Source organism: Carassius gibelio, chromosome A20 (assembly GCF_023724105.1).
Source record: "Carassius gibelio isolate Cgi1373 ecotype wild population from Czech Republic chromosome A20, carGib1.2-hapl.c, whole genome shotgun sequence".
Lineage (NCBI taxonomy): Eukaryota > Metazoa > Chordata > Actinopteri > Cypriniformes > Cyprinidae > Carassius > Carassius gibelio.
In genome coordinates, this window is record NC_068390.1 from 1,000,794 (window position 1) to 1,005,793 (window position 5,000).

Sequence of the window (5,000 nt, forward strand, 5' to 3'; positions counted from 1 at the left end):
CAAATGTAACAAAAAATGGTGTTCTTTTAATTTACCACCCTAAAAAACATGAAAAATATTCTCAGCTATTTTCAACATTAATAATAATGATAACAATAAAAGTTTTTATTTTTTATTTTTTACAAATTCAGATTGTTAAAAGGATTTCTTAAGGATTGTGTAATAATGCAAAAATAAAATTAGTTTGAAAGTCAGCTTTGATTGTTCCTAATAAACTGTTTAACTGCTCCCCCATATTAAATTATGTTGTGGGATAATTAAATATATTCTAAATAAACTCCAAACTTAAAATTATATACATTTATTTTGTTCTCACGTTCTTTCTTGTAACACCTCCCTCTCAGTGACAACAGCTGACTGAGCGGCTCTTTATGCAGCTCATTATGCAGGGCTTTGTCTTCTCAGGTGTAAATCATGATAGTTGACGCCTACTCGCATATGACTTTTACCAACAAAAAGTGTCTTAGACAATTTAAATCAATGTATTGTTTTCTGTAAGTGAGTAAACAAGATGATTTTCACATAATTTACAAAGAAAAATTCTAGGCTACAAGCTCCGGTTCTCAAAAATCCCAGGCACCATTGTTCTTTATGTATTTTTTGGCCTTGTTCATTTAACATTGTTCGTTTGTCACTAACCACAAGGGAGATCCCCTGATCACCGGGAGCAGGAAGGAACACCGTTCCAGTACAGAGTCAGCAGAAGAGATGGACCGTAGTGATAGCAAGGTGAGGCCAAAGAAAGACCTTCGCCCGAACAGGGACTTGAACCCTGGACCCTCAGATTAAAAGTCTGATGCTCTACCGACTGAGCTATCCGGGCTCTTGTCGAGTACTGGCATCTCACCTTTTATATAACAGCAGTTTTACAACAAGCTGCCCAGAAGAGACGCAGGTGTCACGGGATGAAAGCTAGAAGCAGTTAGGACAAAGGACCACAGAAGGCACAATTACCATCACAGAAAGCTAAAGCAACACTGCAAAGCCCTCCCGTAGTCGGCAGGGTTCGAACCTGCGCGGGGAGACCCCAATGGATTTCAAGTCCATCGCCTTAACCTCTCGGCCACGACTACGTCTAGCCGTAGGCTGCCTGCCCCCTTGTCTGGTGGCTCCCTGCACAGGCCAAGCGTCAAAAACAAAATAGAGAAGAAAGATGAGGTGGTAAAAAAATGTCAACCTTCCCGTACACTCAACGCCAGAGTGTTGCCGTGACCCGGATTCGAACCGGCGTTGCTGCAGCCACAACGCAGAGTACTAACCACTATACGATCACGGCGTGCCACTGGCTCACCCAAGTTAACCCCTGGAGCCCGAATACCAGAAGCACCAGCGGCGTGTTGGTCCATCGAAGAGGGACAGGACATTTCGCAAATCAGTGGGAGGACCTTGAAAAATTCATGGACGCTTTTCCTCGTGGCCTTCAGCAAACAGCGTAGTCGGCAGGATACGAACCTGCGTGGGGAGACCCCAATGGATTTCTAGTCCATCGCCTTAACCACTCGGCCACGACTACAAGAACAGACCAGCTTCTGCTCAGTTTGTGTGCAACACTGCTGCCTGACCTACTTGCAAACAACCCAGCTCAGTCAGAAAGCTGACTGTAACCCAATAAAGGGTTTCCTTTTTTGGATACAGAAAATAATATCAACAAAACTTTGTGCACTTATAAAATAAAGATAACAAACAAGATGTGCTGTCTGCAGCCTTTGTCTGCGCTGATCTTCATTTACAAACACGTCATTAAAATGAACCTCTAACTCTGTGAATACTCAACGAAGAGACATGAGAGAGATATCTATAGAAAGCTTGACATTTCTACTTTTAAACTAAACAAGTGCTGCCGAAAACAAATATTCTGTGATAAAGTAATCCATATGAAAACAAGGCGATGTCCTTTTTTCACGTCTCCCTTCATTATATCTAATGTGACCACGCCCCCGCGCTGAACGCTCTATTCAGATTCAAACTGAAGCGCGGCTTGAATACGCCCACACAGAAGAAAAAGCAGCCAGACTGTTGTTCAAGTGCTTTTATTTTACTGTTTGCTTCGCGATGAGAGGAATAACACATAATTCACCCCAAAAAGATGTGACGTGGTTGAGGATTTGAGAAATGGATTTCCTCAGAAAAAAAGAATGAAGCACTTTATTCAGCAGAGATCATAAACATGAGTAAGTCTCTTTATATTTATTTATATACTTTTACTAGTTTTCACATAACGTCTAAACATTTTACTAGTTAGACTTTTTCCAAACTATAATTCTTGACTAAATTTATAATTAAGTTAAATATTATGAAGTTTCAATAACAATATACAAAACTATACCACTCAAAAGCTTGATGTAAATAATATAAATGTAACAAATACATGTAACTGTAACAAATGTAACAAAAAATGGTGTTCTTTTAATTTACCACCCTAAAAAACATGAAAAATATTCTCAGCTATTTTCAACATTAATAATAATGATAACAATAAAAGTTTTTATTTTTTATTTTTTACAAATTCAGATTGTTAAAAGGATTTCTTAAGGATTGTGTAATAATGCAAAAATAAAATTAGTTTGAAAGTCAGCTTTGATTGTTCCTAATAAACTGTTTAACTGCTCCCCCATATTAAATTATGTTGTGGGATAATTAAATATATTCTAAATAAACTCCAAACTTAAAATTATATACATTTATTTTGTTCTCACATTCTTTCTTGTAACACCTCCCTCTCAGTGACAACAGCTGACTGAGCGGCTCTTTATGCAGCTCATTATGCAGGGCTTTGTCTTCTCAGGTGTAAATCATGATAGTTGACGCCTACTCGCATATGACTTTTACCAACAAAAAGTGTCTTAGACAATTTAAATCAATGTATTGTTTTCTGTAAGTGAGTAAACAAGATGATTTTCACATAATTTACAAAGAAAAATTCTAGGCTACAAGCTCCGGTTCTCAAAAATCCCAGGCACCATTGTTCTTTATGTATTTTTTGGCCTTGTTCATTTAACATTGTTCGTTTGTCACTAACCACAAGGGAGATCCCCTGATCACCGGGAGCAGGAAGGAACACCGTTCCAGTACAGAGTCAGCAGAAGAGATGGACCGTAGTGATAGCAAGGTGAGGCCAAAGAAAGACCTTCGCCCGAACAGGGACTTGAACCCTGGACCCTCAGATTAAAAGTCTGATGCTCTACCGACTGAGCTATCCGGGCTCTTGTCGAGTACTGGCATCTCACCTTTTATATAACAGCAGTTTTACAACAAGCTGCCCAGAAGAGACGCAGGTGTCACGGGATGAAAGCTAGAAGCAGTTAGGACAAAGGACCACAGAAGGCACAATTACCATCACAGAAAGCTAAAGCAACACTGCAAAGCCCTCCCGTAGTCGGCAGGGTTCGAACCTGCGCGGGGAGACCCCAATGGATTTCAAGTCCATCGCCTTAACCTCTCGGCCACGACTACGTCTAGCGGTAGGCTGCCTGCCCCCTTGTCTGGTGGCTCCCTGCACAGGCCAAGCGTCAAAAACAAAATAGAGAAGAAAGATGAGGTGGTAAAAAAATGTCAACCTTCCCGTACACTCAACGCCAGAGTGTTGCCGTGACCCGGATTCGAACCGGCGTTGCTGCAGCCACAACGCAGAGTACTAACCACTATACGATCACGGCGTGCCACTGGCTCACCCAAGTTAACCCCTGGAGCCCGAATACCAGAAGCACCAGCGGCGTGTTGGTCCATCGAAGAGGGACAGGACATTTCGCAAATCAGTGGGAGGACCTTGAAAAATTCATGGACGCTTTTCCTCGTGGCCTTCAGCAAACAGCGTAGTCGGCAGTATACGAACCTGCGCGGGGAGACCCCAATGGATTTCTAGTCCATCGCCTTAACCACTCGGCCACGACTACAAGAACAGACCAGCTTCTGCTCAGTTTGTGTGCAACACTGCTGCCTGACCGACTTGCAAACAACCCAGCTCAGTCAGAAAGCTGACTGTAACCCAATAAAGGGTTTCCTTTTTTGGATACAGAAAATAATAACAACAAAACTTTGTGCACTTATAAAATAAAGATAACAAACAAGATGTGCTGTCTGCAGCCTTTGTCTGCGCTGATCTTCATTTACAAACACGTCATTAAAATGAACCTCTAACTCTGTGAATACTCAACGAAGAGACATGAGAGAGATATCTATAGAAAGCTTGACATTTCTACTTTTAAACTAAACAAGTGCTGCCGAAAACAAATATTCTGTGATAAAGTAATCCATATGAAAACAAGGCGATGTCCTTTTTTCACGTCTCCCTTCATTATATCTAATGTGACCACGCCCCCGCGCTGAACGCTCTATTCAGATTCAAACTGAAGCGCGGCTTGAATACGCCCACACAGAAGAAAAAGCAGCCAGACTGTTGTTCAAGTGCTTTTATTTTACTGTTTGCTTCGCGATGAGAGGAATAACACATAATTCACCCCAAAAAGATGTGACGTGGTTGAGGATTTGAGAAATGGATTTCCTCAGAAAATAAAGAATGAAGCACTTTATTCAGCAGAGATCATAAACATGAGTAAGTCTCTTTATATTTATTTATATACTTTTACTAGTTTTCACATAACGTCTAAACATTTTACTAGTTAGACTTTTTCCAAACTATAATTCTTGACTAAATGTATAATTAAGTTAAATATTATGAAGTTTCAATAACAATATACAAAACTATACCACTCAAAAGCTTGATGTAAATAATATAAATGTAACAAATACATGTAACTGTAACACATGTAACAAAAAATGGTGTTCTTTTAATTTACCACCCTAAAAAACATGAAAAATATTCTCAGCTATTTTCAACATTAATAATAATGATAACAATAAAAGTTTTTATTTTTTATTTTTTACAAATTCAGATTGTTAAAAGGATTTCTTAAGGATTGTGTGACTAGAGTAATAATGCAAAAATAAAATTAGTTTGAAAGTCAGCTTTGATTGTTCCTAATAAACTGTTTAACTGCTCC

General features: G+C 39.5%; 1 protein-coding gene and 4 non-coding genes across 5 annotated transcripts in view; all 5 read right to left on the reverse strand.

Moving 5' to 3' along the window:
- LOC127938331 (uncharacterized) overlaps positions 1 to 5,000 on the reverse strand; it is a 374,843-nt gene that overhangs the window by 335,374 nt on the left and 34,469 nt on the right. The window lies entirely within an intron of this gene.
- Positions 751 to 823, reverse strand: trnak-uuu (transfer RNA lysine (anticodon UUU)). The gene has a single exon. It is a non-coding gene; the product is annotated as a tRNA-Lys (tRNA).
- Positions 992 to 1,073, reverse strand: trnas-uga (transfer RNA serine (anticodon UGA)). Its single transcript has one exon. It is a non-coding gene; the product is annotated as a tRNA-Ser (tRNA).
- On the reverse strand, positions 3,131 to 3,203 carry trnak-uuu (transfer RNA lysine (anticodon UUU)). The gene has a single exon. It is a non-coding gene; the product is annotated as a tRNA-Lys (tRNA).
- On the reverse strand, positions 3,372 to 3,453 carry trnas-uga (transfer RNA serine (anticodon UGA)). The gene has a single exon. It is a non-coding gene; the product is annotated as a tRNA-Ser (tRNA).